We start from the raw sequence: 23018 nt of genomic DNA on the forward strand, positions 1-23018 counted from the left end.
CCAGGGAGTAATTGAGCCCTATACATCTGCAATGAATGATCCATTATTCCCTGTTGCAAAGCCAGACCATTCATACAGGATAGTCATTGACTATAGACACCTAAATAGTCATACACGTACATAGGCTATACAGAATTCACACAGCACAGCACTAATAAATAATATAGTGCGTTAAAAAATATAAAACAACATTAGACATCTCTAATGGATTCTTCTGCCAGAATTTAGCACTTGAAAGTCGGGACCTGAGTGCGTTCTCATTTGGCTCGCAGAAACACTTTTGTTGTTTACCTCAAGGCTATAAGAACAGCCCAGGGCTATTTTCAGCCCGTGTAACTTCGATACTACACGATATCGATTCCGAGGCGTTATCCTATGTAGATGACATATATCTCACAGATGACGTCCACGACAGTCATCTTGCGAGAGTTGATCAGATGATTTTGGGATTTGCAGATCTCGGTTACAAATTCATTTTTAAGAAAAGCAAGATAGCTTTTCTTAGTGTATTACTCCTGGGATATGAGCTATCGAACGAGGGAAAGAGCCTGGCCCCGTACTTTCTAGAAAAATTTGCTCAACTGCACCCTCCTAACTCGCTGAAGAAACTTCAGTCATTACTAGGTTTCTTTAAATTTGGCAGAACATACATTCCAGTTAATGCACAACGGATCAAGCCGCTTTATGACTTGGTTCAGCCCAAATTTTCTAGCAGGCACTGGACAACTGAACACACACACATCCTTAGGGAAATGCAACAGGACATGCTAGAAGCTAAACACTTACATACCTGTGACAACAAAAATAATTTGGTCATCAGAATAACAGCTGGTGCCATTGGATTTACTTATGTCACCTTCAATGAGGATGACACAGTACCCATAGCATATAAATCACATTTATGCTCCAATGCTGAACAGCGTTTTGCACCTACAGAAAAGATTCTGACGGCAGTTCAGATGGCCGCAATAAAAGAGGCCACTTGCCCAGGGGAAACGTATTATAGTTGTCTCCCCGGTGCCGGCCTTAGAGGCTGTCACCAAAGCAAGCATTCCTAACGCTAAAGCATTACATCCATGTTGGATTCAATGGGCAACGTCTCTGACCGCCACTGATGTCGATTACATTTATGATCCAAAACTTCAGACACAAGAATTTCTCCAGTATGAACAAGAGTACCCGCTCCTCCAAATATCTTGCCATTAGACAACTACCATACTGTCATATATACTGATGTTTCAGCACATCCGGCTGTAGGTACTAAACATCAATACTCGGCAGCTTGCGCAACCGTGAGCGGAGTGATGGAAGATGGAGTTTGGCACCTTCGCAATACCTACACGCAGACCTTAGGGGACTGCACAGCCCAGTTGGCTGAGCTTAAAGCTCTTATTCTAGCGCTCGAACATACTGAGCCAGGCTGTCAGACTTTAATAGTCTGTGACTCTTATTACTGCGTCCAGTCATACAATGACTATCTCAATCATTGGAAACTGAACGGGTTTAGAGATTCTAAAGGGAACACCATTAAACACAAAATACTGTGGGGGAGGGTGGCTGATGTTAAGGATAAGCTGCTGTGGGTCCATGTAGTACATACATTGAGACACCAACGTGTAGGAGTACACGTTGCCGGTAATACATTGGCTGATGAAGCGGCCAAAGCAGCAGTAGCTATGGCTTCTGTGGCTGCAGTGACTCGTTCTCAGACGAGATTGGATAATGAAATATTGATTGCGGTTAAAGCTTCGGCTGCAGGCAAGTCCCTTCCTAAAGGATACCCTACAAACTATACTTACCATATCAGTGCGCAGAATGTTGCTTACACAACAATTCCTGGGGTTGGAGATCGAGTGATTCCCAATAAAGACCAGAGATTAGATCTAATTAAAGCTGCGCATGAGGGTGTTGCTTCTGCACATGCTGGTGTACAGGCCACAATAACACTTCTACAGAAACGCTTCTGGTGGCCTGGTCTATGCAGACAAACAAAGCAGAATGTCCTTTGCTGTAACATTTGCCAGCAGATTAAGAATTCTAATATCAAACGCCCGCCCCAGACATCCCTCTTAGTGTCCAACAAGCTGCTACAGGGTGTGTACCTGGATCATTGTGGTCCCTTACAGCCTGATGGTGCATACAAATACATTTTAGTCGCTGTAGATTCTTGTTCTATATTCCTGTGGGTATGCCCACAGCGGTCGGCTGACGCCCGGTCTGTTGTAAAAGACTTGCTGATCTTTATCAGTAACTATGTGGTTGCAGCATTCCATTCAGACCAGGGCCCTGCATTTGCCTCTAAGGCATTCAGGGTCACCATGGGGACGATGGGTGTTGAACTCCATTACTCCTCACCATACCATCCCGAGGGTAATTCGGTCGTGGAGAGGCGGAATCGTGATCGAAAGCAGTCCTTAACAGTCCGAGTTTTAGGATCAGGCCGCAGTTGGTTACATCACCTATCTGGGGTCCAGAGAGCACTGAATAATCTGGCAAGACGGTCCTTGGGGGGACGCACTCCATATGAGGTTCTCTTTGGGATACCTATGTATGTCCCAGGTCTTGATGCCCCTGGTATGGTGGCAGCAGAAAGATCATACGACATAAATGAACATCTCACTGTTTTACAGGAGCTTCAGCAATTTCGTGATGATAAATCATCTGCGAGTGCTGCCACCTTAGGAATAAGGGACGTAGCGAAAACTTCGACTGGCTGGATTCCTAAAGTTGGGGATCTGGTTTGTGAGAAGATCGCAGTGAAGAAAGAATTCGGTCCATCATACAGAGCACCTGTACCGGTCTTGGGAATAAAAGGCACCAGGACTGTCATCATACCTCCACTGTCTGGTTCTAAGACAAACAGATTCTTCTCCATTGATGACATCAAACTACACCTACTTTCACAGTAGACCAAGAGGTCCCTTGGGTGGTTCCCGATCCCCTCTCACTACCCAACAGGACATGCATCTACATAGTAGGATGAACATCACTACTACAGACTATGCAACAATGTCAACTGCTGTTCCAGACACCTCCTTGACCATGGGGAGGGCAGAAAATGAACTTTTGTTGGTTCAAGGCACTTCTTCAGTGACCACTCCGGTTCAAGATCTAGCTGTTTTTAACACAAACACATCACAGACTAACGACCCTGTCTATCAAGAGCTCCCACGTGAAGTGGACCAAAATACGGATGGTGCACCGGCTCCCGTGTTTACGGAGACTGCCTCTGGCTATTTCGTTGACATTGATGATTTTTCTTCGGACTCATCCACTACTGTGATTGACAATGTTTCAAAAAGTAGTAAGCTGTATCAATGGCTTAAAAAGAACTATTTGAGATACCCATGGAACTACTTATGGTTCTGTTGGACATTTTTTGCATTATTTTTATGGGTTGTTTTTTTGACTGTTTTCCTGTTACTTATAAATTGTCATTATATTCCTGATCGCTCCTCTGTGGAGCCTGTTGATGAAGTTTTAACACCACATCATTCTTCACATAAGGTCCGGAGAGATTTGTCCCCTGTAAATATTACAGCAATACTGATTTCTGATGGGATTGTGTAGGACAAAGTTCCATTCGAGATATACGGGCCTACTGAAATTATTCAAATACCATATGTGTTCAAAATTTCGATGACTGATGTAATTACACCTGATGTTGTCTCTGATGATTCAATCAATCAATCAGTTAATTTGTAAACTGCACTACATACCTGTGAGGGTTTCAAGGCACTGGGGGGGGGTGGTGCTACTGCTCGAAGAGCCAAGTCTTGAGTAGTTTTCTGAAGGAAAGGAGGTCCTGGGTCTGTCGTAGATCCGGCAGGAGGGTGTTCCAGGTCTTGGCTGCGAGGTACGAGAATGATCTGCCGCTGGAAGATTTGCGTCGGATGTGGGGGACGGGGACGAAGGTGAGGTTAGCGGAGCGGAGATGTCGGGTGGGGGTGTAGAAGCTGAGTCTGTTGTTCAGGTATGATGGTCCGGTGTTGTGGAGTGCCTTGTGTGCGTGGGTGAGGAGCTTGAACGTGATCCTCTTGTTGACGGGGAGCCAGTGAAGGTCTCTTAGGTAGGGGGTGATGTGGCAGTGGTGAGGGATGTTGAGGATGAGTCGGGCGGAGGCGTTTTGGATGCGTTGGAGGAGTTTGGATGAGATACCGGTGTAGAGGGCGTTGCCGTAGTCGAGTCTGTTGCTGACGAGGGCCTGGGTTACTGTTTTTCTTGTTTCTGTTGGGATCCATTTGTAAATTCTGCGAAGCATGCAGAGGGTGTTGTAGCAGGAGGAGGAGATGGCGCTGACCTGCTTTGACATGGAGACTGAGGAGTCGAGGGTGAAGCCGAGGTTTTGTGCGCTGTTGGTGGGCGTTGATGGGGGACCCAGCATAGACGGCCACTATGAGTTGTCCCAGGCGGAGGGGGTGCGCCCAAGGATGAGGACCTCTGTTTTGTCCGAGTTCAGTTTTATCCGGCTGTCTCTCATCCAGTTGGCGATGGCTCTCGTCCTTAACGACTATAGCAACCAATCAAGCATTAATGATAACATTTAACAGCCCTGGGAGGAGGGTCGCAAGATCTGTACTGGAATAAAAGCAGCCTACAGGGATTGGCTGAGGCAGCCTTAGATGTATCCCGCGAGACCAGCAAAGAAGTGTCAAGGTCAAAACAAGTACTTTGAGATACTGTGCTAAGTATGCAACGTGTGCACTGTTACCAGGACAGCACTGGGGAGTGACATTTAGCAGATCTACTACAGTCACAGCTTATTTTTGTGCGAGCTCCAAAACTACCCTGTGTTTAGCTTGTTGCCGTTTTGATATTTAATCACGTAAAATCTGTCCTCACTGATCAAAATTAACTACTTCAGCTGGTTTATTTCATTAATTAATCTAGTTGCTTATTAACTCATTAGTCCTTGACACACTGTGAGAGTAAGAGATGAAGGCTGCTCACAGAACCAGCGCCCTTGAAACGGTCCATTAAACACCGACTTGCAATCTTCAGCATCCACTACCAGGTTTCCTGAGAAAGATTCTTCAGTGTCCAGAGCCACTATTAACTCCAGTAAAATGCTAACCAAAATCCTAGGGGATTCTTTAATCACCATATCAAAAAAAGACTAAAACAACAAACCATTGTTGCTTATTTTTAATCCATTAACAAAGTCTATGTTTCTTGGCCTACCGTACTTGAGATAACAGTCAATGTAATCCTTGAACTACCATTTCCCATGTGATGATTCAGTGTGTCACACCACCTTCATTTTATTGTGATTCGGACCATTATTCAGCAACATTACAACTCAGCTGAAAACGCCCTTCAACCTGGCTTAGCTGACAATTTTGACACTTCCATAGAGTTAGATAACTTAGCATTTTATGAATCTCAATCTTAAATCACAACCCAGCATATTATGACCCAAGGGTTGCCACATTTGTGTCATTGACAGCAGGCCAGTTGACACCCCTCCATTGTATTCTGTATTAAATGCATAGGGTGCAATTCGTTCTAATTTATCAAAATATCTGATGCACTGGTAAACCATGCTACCCTGATGACTGAACATGTGTCCTTATCAAATAACGTCTCTGAAACTTTAAAGATCACCAGTGAAATACCACCTAACTGACGGTGATGTATCAAGTACCTGTGAATTTTACTACTAATTTTCATAGTATAATTCGCGCAGGTGGTATTCTTGAAAGGATGCCATTGCTTCCTTTTAAAATCGGCCAAGAAATTAGCAAAATTAAAAGTGAGAACCTCTAAACCACAACGCAGCAGCCTCCTGATATTCTTTCATCCAGTCACAATAAACACATGGAAAGCAGTAGTGCAATGTCGCAGTACTTCTTGTTAAATATTATTTCTCCTAACATAAACTCTGAAACTCGTCACTTTAACTCAAGAGGGTCGACCTAAGGAGAACACTCAAAGGCAGGAAGAACCTTAAGAAATAACAGAAAAAGTTAAGCTTAACGAGACCTTACCAACTTTAGTATCTGCAGAAACAGAGAATGACTTTCAACCTTATATTACCAAACGCAGATCAAAAAAAGTTAATAAAAAAGACTGATTCACATATGGTTTGGTCCAGACTCGGGTGGTATGGTGAACAAAAAAATGAGGAATTAAACCAGATCCGTGACGGGGGTGAATGTTTGATTTGTTCAACAGTCTGTCCATCATCTATTCTTTTTAGTTTTGTCACCCTAAGTGGGGATGGTATGCCTAGACGTGGGCCCGTGCTCACTGTGTCACTGGATTCAAGCTAGCTTCACTGGATTCAAGCTCGCCTGTCTGATGATGGGGGATACCCAGTAACTGGTCCCAGAATGCTTGTTTCTGGTCCAGGGAGGGCCTGGCCTGCCAGTTTGGGCTGGGCTGTTCTCAGAAGGAGCAGGGTCAAAACTGATTTGCATATGGCACGTCCAAACTGGGGTGGCAAGGTGAGTTAAAAAAACAGTGGATTAAACCCAGATCTGTGACTGGGGTGAATGTTTGATTTGTTCCACATTCTGTCCATCGTTTGTTCTTTTTGCTTTTGTCACCTACCCTGAGATGGGTTACACGTGTGAGGGGTGCTGACGATCCCCTCCATTGTGGCACACAACTGAAGCCACGAACACCTTGCACCACATGGACCCACCTGTGCTGGTGCATCGGCTGGCGGACCACGTCTGTCCTTAGAGACACCACATATGTCCTGATTCGGGCTGCAGGCCCGCGAGCAACACAGTTGCCCCTCGCCCACTGAGCAGGTGGGAATCCCTAACCACAGAGCCAAGTGAATAGAACTACAGACACAGCTCACTTACAGCGCATCCACCTCTAGAAGCCTTAGCTGCCATGTAGATTGATTTGGGTAACTTGCTTGGCCCTGAGAAGTGGGAAATTATTGTTCCTCTTTTTGGACCCCGACACAATGTACGTGGTAATTCCTTCCAGGCGACTGCTTCCTTGTTACTGAACTTGAAGGACCCAAACTGTCTGCACGCTTGTATTAGTGCTCCAGAGATATGTGGTCTACCCCTTGAATGCCTCCTCAACATTACAATAGTCCATCCATCCACGGAAAACACCATCTGGGAGGCGGACTTGGGCTGTGCCAGGACAAAGGAGCCGGTGGCTAGAAATCATCATTGATGTCTGCCTGGGTGATGAATGACACCCATGATCCAGTGGAGCCGGGCAGAGGGTCTACTTTTCAGATACCCCTAGACTTCCTCTTCTGTAGACCCCTTCTCCAATTGCAGTCTTCTGTAGGCCTCCGCTGTGCAACATATCTGCCTACCTGGCCCTGGCTTTCCAAAACGACCACTTCAACCCGGAAAGAGGAACTCCCTGTACCTCTGATTCATCACCCATCTCCAGAAATAGTCCATGGACTCTCAAAACCCTTGCTCATAGCCTGAGGCTGCATATATGAATTGATATGTACTTTCAGAGGCCGGCTGCTGGGGCTCCTGTGTCACTGTGTTATGTGGTTCAGACTCTCCCAGCGAGCCTCAGGTGACACCTCGCCTCCTTTCATCTATGGACAAAGACAAACCCACTCGACCATCGGCCTCTCAGATTCACATAGAATAGTACACTCCAAACCACAGCCAGTCCAGAGGTGCCTTCACTGACAAACCTTCTTTGCCTGAGGGCGATCAAGTCACCATCCTTCAAGCCATTCACACCTCCCAGGCATCTGTTGAAACTAAAATTGGGGAGGTAAGCGTTGACATAGTTCTCATGCTACAGGACCTACGTCACACCACGGCTAGCATCACTGAGACTAAGTTCCGTCTATCCACAGTGGAAGATGACATTACTACCTTGAAGTCACTGGTTTCCTGACTCTTGTCACACACAGCCAAGCTCCATTGCAGTGCGGAAGATGCAGAAAAGTGCTCCCGATGCAATAATCTGCACTTCGTGGGGATGCCTGAGGGAGTGGAGCTTCCACAGAAGGTGGCATTCCTGGAAACCTGGATTAGATCTTGGATGTCCACGGCTCGTCTAACACCATGGTTTGCCATCAAAAGCACACATCGGGCCTTGATGCCCAAGCCACCTCTGGGAGCCCCACACAGGCCAATGATTGCTCGCATCCTCAATTTCAAGGGTAGACACAATTTTACAGGAGGCCCGCTCTCACCCGGATCTATGCTACCAAGAAACCAAAGTCCTTATCTTTCCAGACAATACCAGAGAGGTGCAATTCCACCATTGTTCCTACACAGCAGTTAAGCAGAATATCCAGGCACTCAACCTTCCCTACAGGCTGCTGCTTCCAGCCTGGTTCAGAGTGGTCTTTGCCAACAAAACTCATTTCTTTGACACACCTGAGGCGCCCTGGACATGGCTTACTGAGGAACGACTGCTTAGTCTGTCGAATGCCTCCCCAACCTCTGCCTCAAGGCCCTCTGGACCAGCTGGGCTGGCCACATCTCCCAGGACAAAGAGAACTCAGCGTGAAGCAGTCAACTTCACTGTCTCCAACTCCAGGGGCACAAGACCTGACTATACCAATTCCACCCTCCTTGTTGCCTCCCACTGTGGCAGACTCCTCTCCGGAACATGACAACCCTCATGCACTGACTCCCACACCTCCAGCTGCCCAGATGGAGGACACTGACCTGTCACAAAGTCCCACGATCTGACCAGGTGGGCTACTTAATTATTGGCATTGTCCGGGTGATATGCTCACCCACCTAATATATTACTCTATGTCAGGTGACTCAGGAAATCAGAGACCCTCAGGTCTGCATCCTTGCTCTCACAGGAACAAAAGGAGGACACACAATTAATATTGTCTCTACTTATGTGCCCCAAGCTGCCCTGGAAGCCCTCCTCAGAGATGTCTCTGAAATGTTGGTGGCCCTTCCCGAAGGGCTGACGGTGATCGGAGGCGATTTCAACACAGTTTCAGCTCCAGACTTTTACTTCACAGCTGCTCCGTCCACCAGTTGTCGGATGGGTGCTTGACGCCTCTCAGATTGGACCTCAGCTATCAGAGCGACCGCTCTGTGACATCTGGAGGACATGGAACCCTTGACAGTGTCAATACATCCCCATGTCCACTCAGCACCACACCCATTCCCTCATGGACCATTCCCAGATTGTCGAGGAGTCATGCAAATCTAAATCCTGCCCTTTGTATGTGTGAGCACGCTTCTCTTCTCTTTCATCTTGGCTTCTCCACTAGAAATCCTCCTCCTATGTGGGGACCCAATGCATGGTTTCTCCAGTACCAAACTACAAACAGTCATTGGATGGAGAAATTAAAGCATATTTCCAACTCAATGATGGCATGGTCCACTCAACTGGCGCACTATGGGCGGCTAGCAAAGCCACCATTAGAGAGTATACCAAGGGCTATCTAAGAGAGAAGGAGCGACCCCAGTTCCAACACCTCTCTAGGCTAGAAGTCCAAGCTCTTCACCTAGAGGAGCAATTAACCTCCGACCACCAAGGGGATGTCTCCTGGCAACTCGGGCTCGTAACCGAAGAGATTTATGTCTTGTCACTTAAGGGTGGAAAGCAGATAAGGCAATCCTCGATAGGCAGCATTTATGGATTGCGAGACAAAAATGGAAAATTGCTGTACTGGCTTGCCCCTCCACCCCCCCAGGCAAACTAAATAATACCAGATGTCGTGGATGCACAGGGACACAGTTACCCACTCTCGGAGGTATCTCATAAACGTTCACCCATTATTATTGCTGCTTCTATTATAGTAAGTGCCCCTTCCACGACTGTCGCTTCCAAATACAACTGCTGGACCAACCACCATCAGTTGAGGATTTGGGAGCGGCCATATCAGCTTTGGCTTCTGGGAAAACTCCAGGCCTGATGGGTTTCCTACAGAATACTATTCCGTATTTAGAGATATCTTAATGCCCTGGCTGCATGCTCTTTAATAAGAGGTGATAAAGAACGGTGCCTTCCCTCCAACATTGACATGGCCACGATTATGGTTGTTCCAAAAAGCAAATTGCAGTTATGTTGAATAAAAACTATTGAAACCTTACGGCATCTTTGTCATTGCCTGCGTTTGTATGAGACATGATACATCTGTGAGAAAGGGGTAATCTCCGTTTAACCACGACACTCCCTGAGATGTCTTACTATTGAGTCCATGCGTAAAGGCTGCCACGAATCATCTTTTATTATTGTGTTTCTGGTGAGGTGCTGTTAGTGAGCCGGTAAGGTTGGGACAACAGTTGCAACTTGTTGTAGGAGAGACGTAGTCGCCTACAAACAAAAGTACTGTCAACCTTTAACCAGCAGTCTTGCCTAGAGCAAGAGTCCAAACAACGACAAGACGAAGAGGAGAGCGTATGAGTTGCACACAAAGGAGCTCAGGCGGTAACGCAACATCATACCTCATCAAAATACAACGTTTTACTAACTTTGATATCTAGCAGAATAGGTGGTAATAGACGATCCAACAGTATTTCTTTGGTTTAAAGATTGTATTGACTACAGAGTGCACCGTTTCACTACAAGAAAAGACGAGCGATCAGCGAGCTCTCGTCCTTAACGACTATAGCAACCAATCAAGCATTAATGATAACATTTAACAGCCCTGGGAGGAGGGTCGCAAGATCTGTACAGGAATAAAAGCAGCCTACAGGGATTGGCTGAGGCAGCCTTAGATGTATCCCGCGAGACCAGCAAAGAAGTGTCAAGGTCAAAACAAGTACTTTGAGATACTGTGCTAAGTATGCAACGTGTGCACTGTTACCAGGACAGCACTGGGGAGTGACATTTAGCAGATCTACTACAGTCACAGCTTATTTTTGTGCGACCTCCAAAACTACCCTGTGTTTAGCTTGTTGCCGTTTTGATATTTAATCACGTAAAATCTGTCCTTCACTGATCAAAAGTAACTACTTCAGCTGGTTTATTTCATTAATTAATCTAGTTGCTTATTAACTCATTAGTCCTTGACACACTGTGAGAGTAAGAGATGAAGGCTGCTCACAGAACCAGCGCCCTTGAAACGGTCCATTAAACACCGACTTGCAATCTTCAGCATCCACTACCAGGTTTCCTGAGAAAGATTCTTCAGTGTCCAGAGCCACTAATAACTCCAGTAAAATGCTAACCAAAATCCTAGGGGATTCTTTAATCACCATATCAAAAAAAGACTAAAACAACAAACCATTGTTGCTTATTTTGAATCCATTAACAAAGTCTATGTTTCTTGGCCTACCGTACTTGAGATAACAGTCAATGTAATCCTTGAACTACCATTTCCCATGTGATGATTCAGTGTGTCACACCACCTTCATTTTATTGTGATTCGGACCATTATTCAGCAACATTACAACTCAGCTGAAAACGCCCTTTAACCTGGCTTAGCTGACAATTTTGACACTTTCATAGAGTTAGATAACTTAGCATCCTATGAATCTCAATCTTAAATCACAACCCAGCATATTATGACCCAAGGGTTGGCACATTTGTGTCATTGACAGCAGGCCAGTTGACACCCCTCCATTGTATTCTGTATTAAATGCATAGAGTGCAATTCGTTCTAATTTATCAAAATATCTGATGCACTGGTAAACCATGCTACCCTGATGACTGAACATGTGTCCTTATCAAATAACGTCTCTGAAACTTTAAAGACCACCAGTGAAATACCACCTAACTGACGGTGATGTATCAAGTACCTGTGAATTTTACTACTAATTTTCATAGTATAATTCGCGCAGGTGGGATTCTTGAAAGGATGCCATTGCTTCCTTCCAAAATCAGCCAAGGAATTAGCAAAATTAAAAGTGAGAACCTCTAAACCACAACGCAGCAGTCTCCTGATATTCTTTCATCCAGTCACAATAAACACATGGAAAGCAGTAGTGCAATGTCGCAGTACTTCTTGTTAAATATTATTTCTCCTAACATAAACTCTGAAACTCGTCCCTTTAACTCAAGAGGGTCGACCTAAGGAGAACACTCAAAGGCAGGAAGAACCTTAAGAAATAACAGAAAAAGTTAAGCTTAACGAGACCTTACCAACTTTAGTATCTGTAGAAACAGAGAATGACTTTCAACCTTATATTACCAAACGCAGATAAAAAAAAGTTAATAAAAAAGACTGATTCACATATGGTTTGGTCCGGACTCGGGTGGTATGGTGAGCAAAAAAAAAATATGAATTAAACCAGATCCATGACGGGGGTGAATGTTTGGTTCGTTCAACAGTCTGTCCATCATCTATTCTTTTTAGTTTTGTCACCCTAAATGCGAATGGTATGCCTAGACATGGGTCCCGTGCTCACTGTATCACTGGATTCAAGCTAGCTTCACTGGATTCAAGCTTGCCTGTCTGATGATGGGGGGATACCCAGTAACTGGTCCCAGAATGCTTGTTTCTGGTCCAGGGAGGGCCTGGCCTGCCAATTTGGGCTGGGCTGTTCTCAGAAGGAGCTGATTTGCATATGGCACCTCCAAACTGGGGTGCAAGGTGAGTAAAAAAACTGTGGATTAAACCCAGATCTGTGGGGGGTGAATGTTTGATTTGTTCCACATTCTGTCCATCATCTGTTCTTTTTGCTTTTGTCACCTACCCTGAGATGGGGTACACGTGTGAGGGGTGCTGACGATCCCCTCCATTGTGGCGCACAACTGAAGCCACGAACACCTGGCACCACATGGACCCACCCGTGCTGAGGCATTGGCTGGGGGACCACGTCTGTCCTTAGAGACACCACATATGTCCTGATTCGGGCTGCAGGCCCGCGAGCATCACAGTTGCCCCTCGCCCACTGAGCAGATGGGAATCCCTAACCACAGAGCCAAGTAAATATAACTACGGACACAGCTCACTTACAGCGCATCCACCTCTAGGAGCCTTAGCTGCCATGCAGATTGATTTGGGTAACTTGCTTGGCCCTGAGAAGTGGGAAATTATTGTTCCTCTTTTTGGACTCCGACACAATGTACGTGGTAATTCCTTCCAGGCGACCGCTTCCTTGTTACTGAACTTGAAGGACCCAATCTGTCTGCACGCTTGTATTAGTGCTCCAGAGATCTGTGGTCTACCCCTTTGATTGCCACCTCAACATTACAACTGTCCATCCATCCACGGAAAACACCATCTGGGAGGCGGACTTGGGCTGTGCCAGGAAAAAGGAGCCGGTGGCTAGAAATCATCATTGCTGTCTGCCTGGGTGATGAATGACACCCATGATCCAGTGGATCCGGACAGAGGGTCTACTTTTCAGATGCCCCTAGACTTCCTCTTCAGTAGACCCCTTCTCCAAATGCAGTCTTCTGTAGGCCTCCGCTGTGCCCTACGGATGCCAGAATACATGCAACATATCTGCCTACCTGGCCCTGGCTTTCCAAAACGACCACTTCAACCCGGAAAGAGGAACTCCCTGTACCACTGATTCATCACCCATCTCCAGAAATAGTCCATGGACCCTCAAAACCCTTGCTCATAGCCTGAGGCTCCCTATAAGAATTGATATGTGCCTTCAGAGTCCGGCTGCTCGGGCTCCTGTGTCACTGTGTTAAGTGGGTCAGACTCTCCCAGCTAGCCTCAGGTGATGCCTCGCCTCCTTTCATCTATGGACAAAGACAAACCCACTCGACCATTGGCCTCTCAGACTCACATGGAATAGTATACTCCAACCCACAGCCAGTACAGAGGTGCCTTCACTGACAAACCTTCTTTGCCTGAGGGCGATCAAGTCACCATCCTTAAAGCCATTCACACCTCCCAGGCATCTGTTGAAACTAAAATTGGGGAGGTAAGCGTTGACCTAGTTCTCATGCTACAGGACCTACGTCATGCCACGGCTAGCATCACTGAGACTAAGTTCCGTCTATCCACAGTGGAAGATGACATTACTACCTTGAAGTCACTGGTTTCCTGACTCTTGTCACACACAGCCAAGCTCCATCGCAGTGCGGAAGATGCAGAAAAGTGCTCCAGATGCAATAATCTGCACTTCGTGGGTATGCCTGAGGGAGTGGAGCTTCCACAGAAGGTGGCATTCCTGGAAACCTGGATTAGATCTTGGATGTCCACGGCTCGTCTAACACCATGGTTTGCCATCAAAAGCACACATCGGGCCTTGATGCCCAAGCCACCTCTGGGAGTCCCACACAGGCCAATGATTGCTCGCTTCCTCAATTTCAAGGGTAGACACAATTTTACAGGCGGCCCGCTCTCACCCAGATCTATGCTACCAAGAAACCAAAGTCCTTATCTTTCCAGACTATACCAGAGATGTGCAATTCCAGCATTGTTCCTACACAGCAGTTAAGCAGAATATCCGGGCACTCAAACTTCCCTACAGGCTGCTGCTTCCAGCATGGTTCAGAGTGGTCTTCGCCAACAAAACTCATGGCTTACTGAGGAACGACTGCTCAGTCTGTCGAATGCCTCCCCAACCTCTGCCTCAAGGCCCTCTGGACCAGCTGGGCTGGCCACATCTCCCAGGCCAAAGAGAACTCAGCATGAAGCAGTCAACTTTACTGTCTCCAACTCCAGTGGCACAAGACCTGACTATACCAATTTCACCCTCCTTGTTGCCTTCCACTGTGGCAGACTCCTCTCCGGAACATGACAACCCTCATGCACTGACTCCCACACCTCCAGCTTCCCAGATGGAGGACACTGACCTGTCACAAAGTCCCACGATCTGACCAGGTGGGCTACTTAATTATTGGCATTGTCCGGGTGATATGCTCACCCACCTAATATATTACTCTATGTGAGGTGACTCAGGAAATCAGAGGCCCTCAGGTCTGCATCCTTGCTCTCACAGGAACAAAAGGAGGACACACAGTTAATATTGTCTCTACTTATGTGCCCCAAGCTGCCCTGGAAGCCCTCCTCAGAGATGTCTCTGAAATGTTGGAGGCCCTTCCCGAAGGCCTGACGGTGATCGCAGGCGATTTCAACACAGTTTCTGCTCCAGACTTGTACTCCACAGCTGCTCCGTCCACCAGTTGTCGGATGGGTGCTCGACGCCTCTCAGATTGGACCTCAGCTATCAGAGCGACCGCTCTGTGACATCTGGAGGACATGGAACCCTTGACAGCATCAATACACCCCCATGTCCACTCAGCACCACACCCATTCCCGCATGGACCATTCCCAGATTGTCGAGGTGTCATGCAAATCTAAATCCTGCCCTTTGTACATGTGAGCACGCATCTCTTCTCGTTCATCTTGGCTCCTCCACGAGAAATCCTCCCCCTATGTGGGGACCCAATGCATGGTTTCTCCAGTACCAAACTACAAACAGACATTGGATGGAGAAATTAAAGCATATTTCCTACTCAATGATGGCATGGTCCACTCGACTGGCGCACTATGGGCGGCTAGCAAAGCCACCATTAGAGAGTATGCCAAGGGCTATCTAAGAGAGGAGCGACCCCAGTTCCAACACCTCTCTAGGCTAGAAGCCCGAGCTCTTCACTTAGAGGAGCAATTAACCTCCGACCACCGAGGGGATGTCTCCTGGCAACTCGGGCTCGTACCCGAAGAGATTCATGTCTTGTCACTTAAGGGTGGAAACAGTTAAGGCAATCCTCGATAGGCAGCATTTATGGATTGCGAGACAAAAATGGAAAATTGCTCTACTGGCTTGCCCCTCCACCCCCCCCCCCCCAGGCAAACCAAATAATACCAGATATTGTGGATGCACAGGGACACAGTTACCCACTCTTGCAGGTATCTCATAAACGTTCACCCATTATTATTGCTGCTTCTATTATAGTAAGTGCCCCTTCCACGACTGTCGCTTCCAAATACAACTGCTGGACCAACCACTACCAGTTGAGGAGGTGTGAGCGGCCATATCAGCTGTGGCTTCTGGGAAAACTCCAGGCCTGATGGGTTTCCTACAGAATACTATTCCGTATTTAGAGATATCTTAATGCCCTGGCTGCACGCTCTTTACTAAGAGGTGACAAAGACCGGTGCCTTCCCTCCGAGATTGACATGGCCACGATTGTGGTTGTCCCAAAAACACAACCCCCTTCAACCTCCTATTCCGACTTTCGTCTGATCTTGCTCATTAACAGCGAAGTCAAGATCTACGGTATGATATTAGCTACCTGGCTTAGACAAGTGCTCCATACCCTCGTCCATCCTGACCAATGCCAAACAGAAGCACACGGAATTGCCTCTGACATTTTCACACCGCTCTGGCTAATCATCACCTACTTCTGCTCTGTTTATCCTTACTTATTATAGATTTTGAAAAGGCCTTTGATAAGATGGACTGGATGTACCATGAACCAATGCTGTTGAGAGTGTGATTTGGTCCTCAATCCAACAGTATCTTCTGTCTGCTTTACTCCAACCCCATCACCCACATCCAGGTCAATGGAGTCCTATCAGATACCTTCCTCATTAGGCGGCGGACTCAGCAGGGCTGTTCCTTGTCTCCCCTCCTCTTCGCCTTGGCGACTGAGCCACTTTTTCACCTCCGCTGCTGAGATCACCAGGTACAGGGATGGTTGTGGGATGATGCCCATGAGGATCGAATTGTGCTTCACACAGATGACAATGACATCCTGCTTTTCCTAGCAGAACCAGAGATGACTGACCCCCAATGCCTCCGGGTCCTTCAACTCGTTGGTGATACTTCTGGCTTGTGTGTCAACCCGGCCAAATCGTTCTTGGTGCCTCTGGCGGAGTCTCAAGACTGTGTGGCATGGCAGTGGATTTCCCATGCACTGCCTCAGCTTTCGCTACCTTGATATACAGGTAGTTCCATCCCAAACTCACATGGTCGCTCAATCTTGGCCCCTTGACACGAAAGACCAAAGATGACCTACATAGATGGCAACCCCTCCTACTGAACATAATGAGCAGAATTGCCCTATACAAAATGATGATATTACCAAGGTTCCTATACGTTTTTCAGAATCTTCCAGTCTTCTTGCCACGCCACTGGTTCTGGGCACTGGATAAACTTGCATCCACATTACTTTGGTACAACTCAAGACCTCATCTGGCTTTTACCGACTGCCAGCATGCGGCTATGACAGAGGATTAGGGGTGACTAACCTTTAACTCAACTACCTTGCATCCCAACTCCTGGTGATCAATGAATGGTTCGCCAGGGTTTGGTCGGTTCCCTCCTACCAACTGGAGCTCACATCCTTAGGGTTTCCTTGCATCCTGGTGATGCTATATGAGTCCCTGATCCTGACCATTATTTCACTGGTGACTCAGAGGTTTTTTCTTGCATGGAGAACCACAATCCGGCATACGCACTGGGATGCTAAACTTACACTCCAGACCCGTTGTGGCATAGCAGATACCTGAAGAAGGTAGCTGCACTGGAAGGCTTTGGGAAATGGGACTTTATTGGTATAACACTGCTAGGTGATATCTGGTCCGGGATCCACATACGCTGCTTTCAGGAGCTCCGAAAAACATTAACCCTCACTTCTTCACAATTTTACAAATACCTTCAAGTAGGACATGCACTCCAAACCCATGTTCCCCATGACACTTCCATCCCAGAATTCACACCTCTAGAGGACAAACTCGTAATGGGAGTACTGGGTAAGGGAGGCATCTCACATATTAACCATACTCTCATTATTAATGCCCCTAACACCTTGGACCACGTTAGGGCATGTTGGGAGGGCTGGTTGGGTCCCCTGGAGGATGATGATTGGTGAGACACCATGAAGGCCCCTCGGCTCATAACCATCTCCTCCAGACTGCGATTGATCCAAACCTTCTACCTCTACTGTGTTTATCTCACCCCGGCCAGACTGCACTGAGCAGGTTTCCTCCCTGACCCCAATTGCCCCCACTGCTTTACTGCGCCAGCCAATTTCTACCATATGGTGGGGTCATGTTGCGCCCTGTGATCCACAGATATTGGAAAAACATAACAGGAAAACTCACTGATGTACTGCAGTGTGAGGTCCGACTCTCCCCTCTGATGTTTCTGCTAGGGATTCTGGGGGGTTCTGGGGGTTCCTGGGCAGGCAAGCTATTCGTGGGCACAGCAACTATGATGGGAAAGCGAGATATAGCAGTCAAATGGAAAAATCTGACTCCTCCTGCCATAGCCCAGGGGCAAAATCGAGTGGACTGGTGTGAAATACCCCTATATAAGGCTAGACGTTCCCCTTCAAAGAATGAGCATGTCTGGGGAAGATGGTTGGGTCAAGTGGGGTGACTACAGTGAGTTTCATGTCTCCTTATTACTTTCTCCTTTTGATTAACTGCCATCGACCGATGAGGTATGTTGCTTGATTGTCCTTTACCCTTTTATGCTGAATGATCTGTATTACTGTTGTTAAAATCAATAACATTGGTTATAAAAAAAGCTAGTACTCCAACAAAACTGGGAAACATCGTAATGGAATTCTCATCTACAATTCTAATAAAATGTAACTGTCTACTTTTGACACAGTAATTGATTAATCTTTCCAGAAAATACCCAAACGACCTTGCTTTTACCTTGCCTAGTGTTCAAATAAATGATTTACATCCAAAGCAACATTTAATAAAATCAAATAAAATATTTTTTTCTATATGCCAATCAAAATGTAAGTACAATGTCTTAAACTGCCAAAATGTAAAACTATTGAAATCTTTCCTTGAGCTAGCCCAGATGAAATTGTAGGAATTGCTTTGCACTGAATTTATTCCTGATAAGTAGACAGGAAAAAAAACAGCTCGAAAAACCTTGGCATCCGACACATGGACTAGCAAAATGAGAGCAAAGACATCTGCTTTGGCTGGTCCAAGTATTCATACACAATGAGGCCCATATTTATACTTTTGTAGCGCCGCATTTGCGTCGTTTTTTAACGCAAAATCGGCGCAAACACTAAATACAATGGTATTTTGTGAGTTTGCGCTGCTTTTGTGTAAAAATATGACGCAAATGCGGCGCTAAAAAAGTATAAATATGGGCCTGAGTATTTAAAGCAAAACACCTGAATATTTTGCGCCAAATTACTACAGGTTACAATTATTCTTATAACCTCCCCAGTCAAGGAACATTTTTCATTATTTTTAATGACCTCATTGTCTAACCTCAAATGAAGTTGAAAAACTTCAAATCATATCCAGCAAGGACTCACCTATGCAGAGGGAACTCTACCAACCTAAGGCAGACGATAAGCAGGACGCCTACATTTATTGCAGCGGAAATTGAAATTCGAATCACCCACAATATTCCTAGCCATCAATTAATTTGCTGCTCATACCCTCAAAGGCATTATTATAGTCTGTTCTTGGAATATTGGTGGAATTGATAAACACCTTAACCCAAGTAGTACACGTTTAGAAACATCCTTGAATAATTCCCAAATTATATTTCACCGGGAGTCACCAGGAAAACCTCTAGTTTTTGTCTAAACAATTATACCTTTTTTGCTGATATTGCATGGAAAAATACAAAGGGCTGCCAGAGTGGAAATTTACCAGCACTCATCAATAACATGCGAGATATGGAAGGAACAACAAATAAAGGCAAAACTCTACACATTTTGCTTCATGACTCTTAATAGCAGTAACAAAAGGAAACTACTATTTATAAATGTATATTTTCCACCTAAACGTGTCAGTGACAACATCGCTATTAATTTAATCCCTGAAGTGTTAGAAAATATCATTGAATTTTATTCAGAAGTCGAGATTTGGAAATTTGCGACTTTAATGTAAATTCGCTTTCTAAGACAAAACTGTCCTTCTAGGAAGATTTACCTAACCCTTTCTCCAATATTTCCGTGCATCATTTATGTGGTTGAAAATAAAAACCAGTTGAAAGAAGCATTTATTATTGTGTTCATGATCTAGGTTTTACAACTTTAATTGGAAGACAAACAATCTACAGTCGCTTTTAACATGCCCCGGGACCAAATTGCTATTTTTAGTATAATCTGACCCCATGGAGAACATTAGTTAAACAACTTCGTACAACTGTATTGCATCCAGATCTAACTCAATCTGCCTGGAAAGGATCCTTGATACAGCCTATTCAAAAAAAGGGGTCAAAATCTTAACCAAAAAAAGTATGCCTCATTGTTAATTTGGATGCAGCTGTTTACATTTTGGCAAAATGTTTGGTGCAAAAATGATTTGATTGGGCTAACAAGCACACAAATATTAAACTCTATAAAATAAGCTTTAGGCCGGCTTGTTACACAATTCAAAATATAATTACCCTATTACCTTTAAAAAAAGCAAAGGGAAAGGAAGGAAACAAACTATTTGCCTGCTTTATCGATTATTTATCTCGTTCAATTAAGGTACTAGAAACCATCTGGCAGAAGCTATATGTGTGGAGAATCGACGGAACTCTTTTGCATTTCTTGATAGAAACATGCATGGGTGCAAGTGAAACTGTCGAACGAGGCTGGCTAACCCCAAAAATCTTCACTCATAATTGATGGAAAATGGCAGTATCATTGCCACATTATTATTCTCCTGTATATTGCAAACCTTTCAGAATAATGTGATTCGCCACACGGACATGCCCCAGACTTGGCTCACCAGAAAAATCAGCCATTTTGTTGATGCATTTATATTGTAATTGATTGTGTTTAATCTTTACCATTAGTGATTACTACTACTAATACCACAATAAACGCATGCCAGTACTTATGGTAACTGTAAAGCAGATACACATACCACTGTTAGTACTGGGGCAACTCGAATCTGCAGAAAGCTGGAGAATGGCTCCTCTTAGTAAGACTGCAAGAATAACCGGAGAAAATTAAGTAGCAAGCAGTTACACCACCCAGGGGAGGACATGAAAACAGAGAGAAGGAAGGGCCATGGAAGGAAGGTGACCAGGAGAGCGAGCTAGTCATCAGCTAAATAACGCACCAATTGTGAACATTGCCAGCGTATACTAGAAGGCAGCACTGGTTTAAATTACAAATATGAGATACACTGTTCCAAAGGGAAAGTACAAAGGGCAGCTCTTATGCTAGAAGCAAGTGCCGTCACACACCCCCTTGGATGTCATGCTTCATCATCGGGCAAGCTCCTCGTCAGACCAGCGCTGCAATGTCTCACAGGCACCCCTATAAGGGGGCACTTTGCCGGAGATCTTTTTACTGAGCCGTAATGAAGACAACGTAGAGAGGTCAATGCCACCCTACAGGCACTACAGAAAGTAGGAGAGAGAGAAAAGATTAAAATTGGCTCAAAAACCGAACAGGACATCAAATTTTAATAATCAGGAAAGGGAAATAGCCAAGGCAGTAAAAACAAAGAAGCAAGAGTAAGGAATGAGGTAATGCTCAAGCACTCTCCAAATATCAATAGTGGTCGGGGATAAGGGACTATCTTATACCCCTGAAAAAAGGGTCAACATGTTTCGTGTCTGCACGGTCCATATGGACCCATCAACACTTCATCAGGACCAAAAAACTCAACTGAACACTTCTCCTATTGAATGAAACACACGGACTCAATATGTCACAAACTGATAGTCACATTAAACTACAGTCACTTACTACAAGGAGGCTGCACGTCAGGCTAGTCTAGTGTAAGGGTCAACCGTCCTTCATTTAGGATTCGGCTTCATAGGTAAACACGAGCCATAAGGCTAAGGTTTTACTGGAGATATCAGAAATACCGGATGAATGTTCATGGATTTTAATAGTTTTAACTACACCAATACAGGGATCACAATTTTCTCAATGGTACTTCAACCAATAAGTGTTTGCTTTTTTCAAATGCAAATATTTGTGAATGAGCAAGTTTTCTCACCTACAGTATACCTATCGCAGTTTGGCGTAAAACTTTTTTTTCCTTTTTAACATACATCCCATAAATAGCTTCTCTAGAGCCTCCTATGCAGCCTTTTCAAGTCTGAGGAAGTCAATTAAATACTCTTGTATTGAGGAATTGATGCAGACAAGTGTGGGTCTATGAGCAATACTCTAGGTTGATTTTCATACATACAAAGTTGACATACCCATAGCAGAACGCTCAGCATTATTTTGAGTAAGTGCTGCTAACCATAATATCTTGCACCAATTTTTTACAATAATGGTTGATATCTCAAATCCTTTTCAACATACTGTTTCAGTCTATCCATTCATCTGCAGATGATAACTAGTAGACAGTTGGATTTCCACATCCAACTCTTTGAACAATGCAGACCAACGTTTTGAGAGAAACCCAGAGCCTCTTTCTGTTATTAAAACTTGAGGCACACGATTATTGAAACTTGATGCATACAATGTAAGTGACTGATATAACATGCAAAACTATGTGCTAATTCTTTAGAGGATGGCAACCCTGGTAATCCCACAATATGTTCAATTTTAGTCAAATGATCCACAGTCAGACGTACAATAGTACAATTGTAACATTCAGGTAATTCACCAACACTAGCTTATCCAACTGTGATGTTACTGGTGTTTGGTTATTGGCAATCCTAGGCTTTGAGAATCTTATTTAATTTCCAGATTTCCCAGCCATGCGCGCTGCTCCTATGTACGGCCCCGGACTGATGTTATCTGCTCATTCGGTTTCACCATGGTGTTCTCTGCAGATGACACTCAGATTGTTGTCTCCCTGGCACCAAACATAAATCAGGCTGCAATTAATCTATCTAACTGCCTTGAGCAGATTAATAAATGGGTGGCCTCCAGCTGCATTAAATTAAATGGCAACAAGACTGAGGTCATGGCAGTGGGAAGTAGCCCATTTCTCTTGGACTGTCTTATATGGCCTCCATGTCTGGGGGACCGTCCGTCCCAACTCTGGAACTTAAGAGCTTGTAAATTCTTTTGGACAAAAATCTTACCATGGCCTCCCTGGCAAAGAAAGTTGCAGAGACCTGTTTTGGCCCACTAAGAGCCCTAAGGAAAGTGCTTAAATGGCTACCTGCTGAAAAGTGAGGAATAGTTGTTCAAGGTTTCATACGCTCGAGGTTGCATTATTGTAAGTCTCTCTACCTCAGGAGCCCTCCCACGTTCTTAAGAGACTGCAGACCATTCAAAATCCTGCAGCATGTATCTGTGATCCTATATAGCCTTAGAACCCGCCGTAGCGGGCTCTA

This window comes from Pleurodeles waltl, chromosome 9 (assembly GCF_031143425.1).
Source record: "Pleurodeles waltl isolate 20211129_DDA chromosome 9, aPleWal1.hap1.20221129, whole genome shotgun sequence".
Classification (NCBI taxonomy): domain Eukaryota; kingdom Metazoa; phylum Chordata; class Amphibia; order Caudata; family Salamandridae; genus Pleurodeles; species Pleurodeles waltl.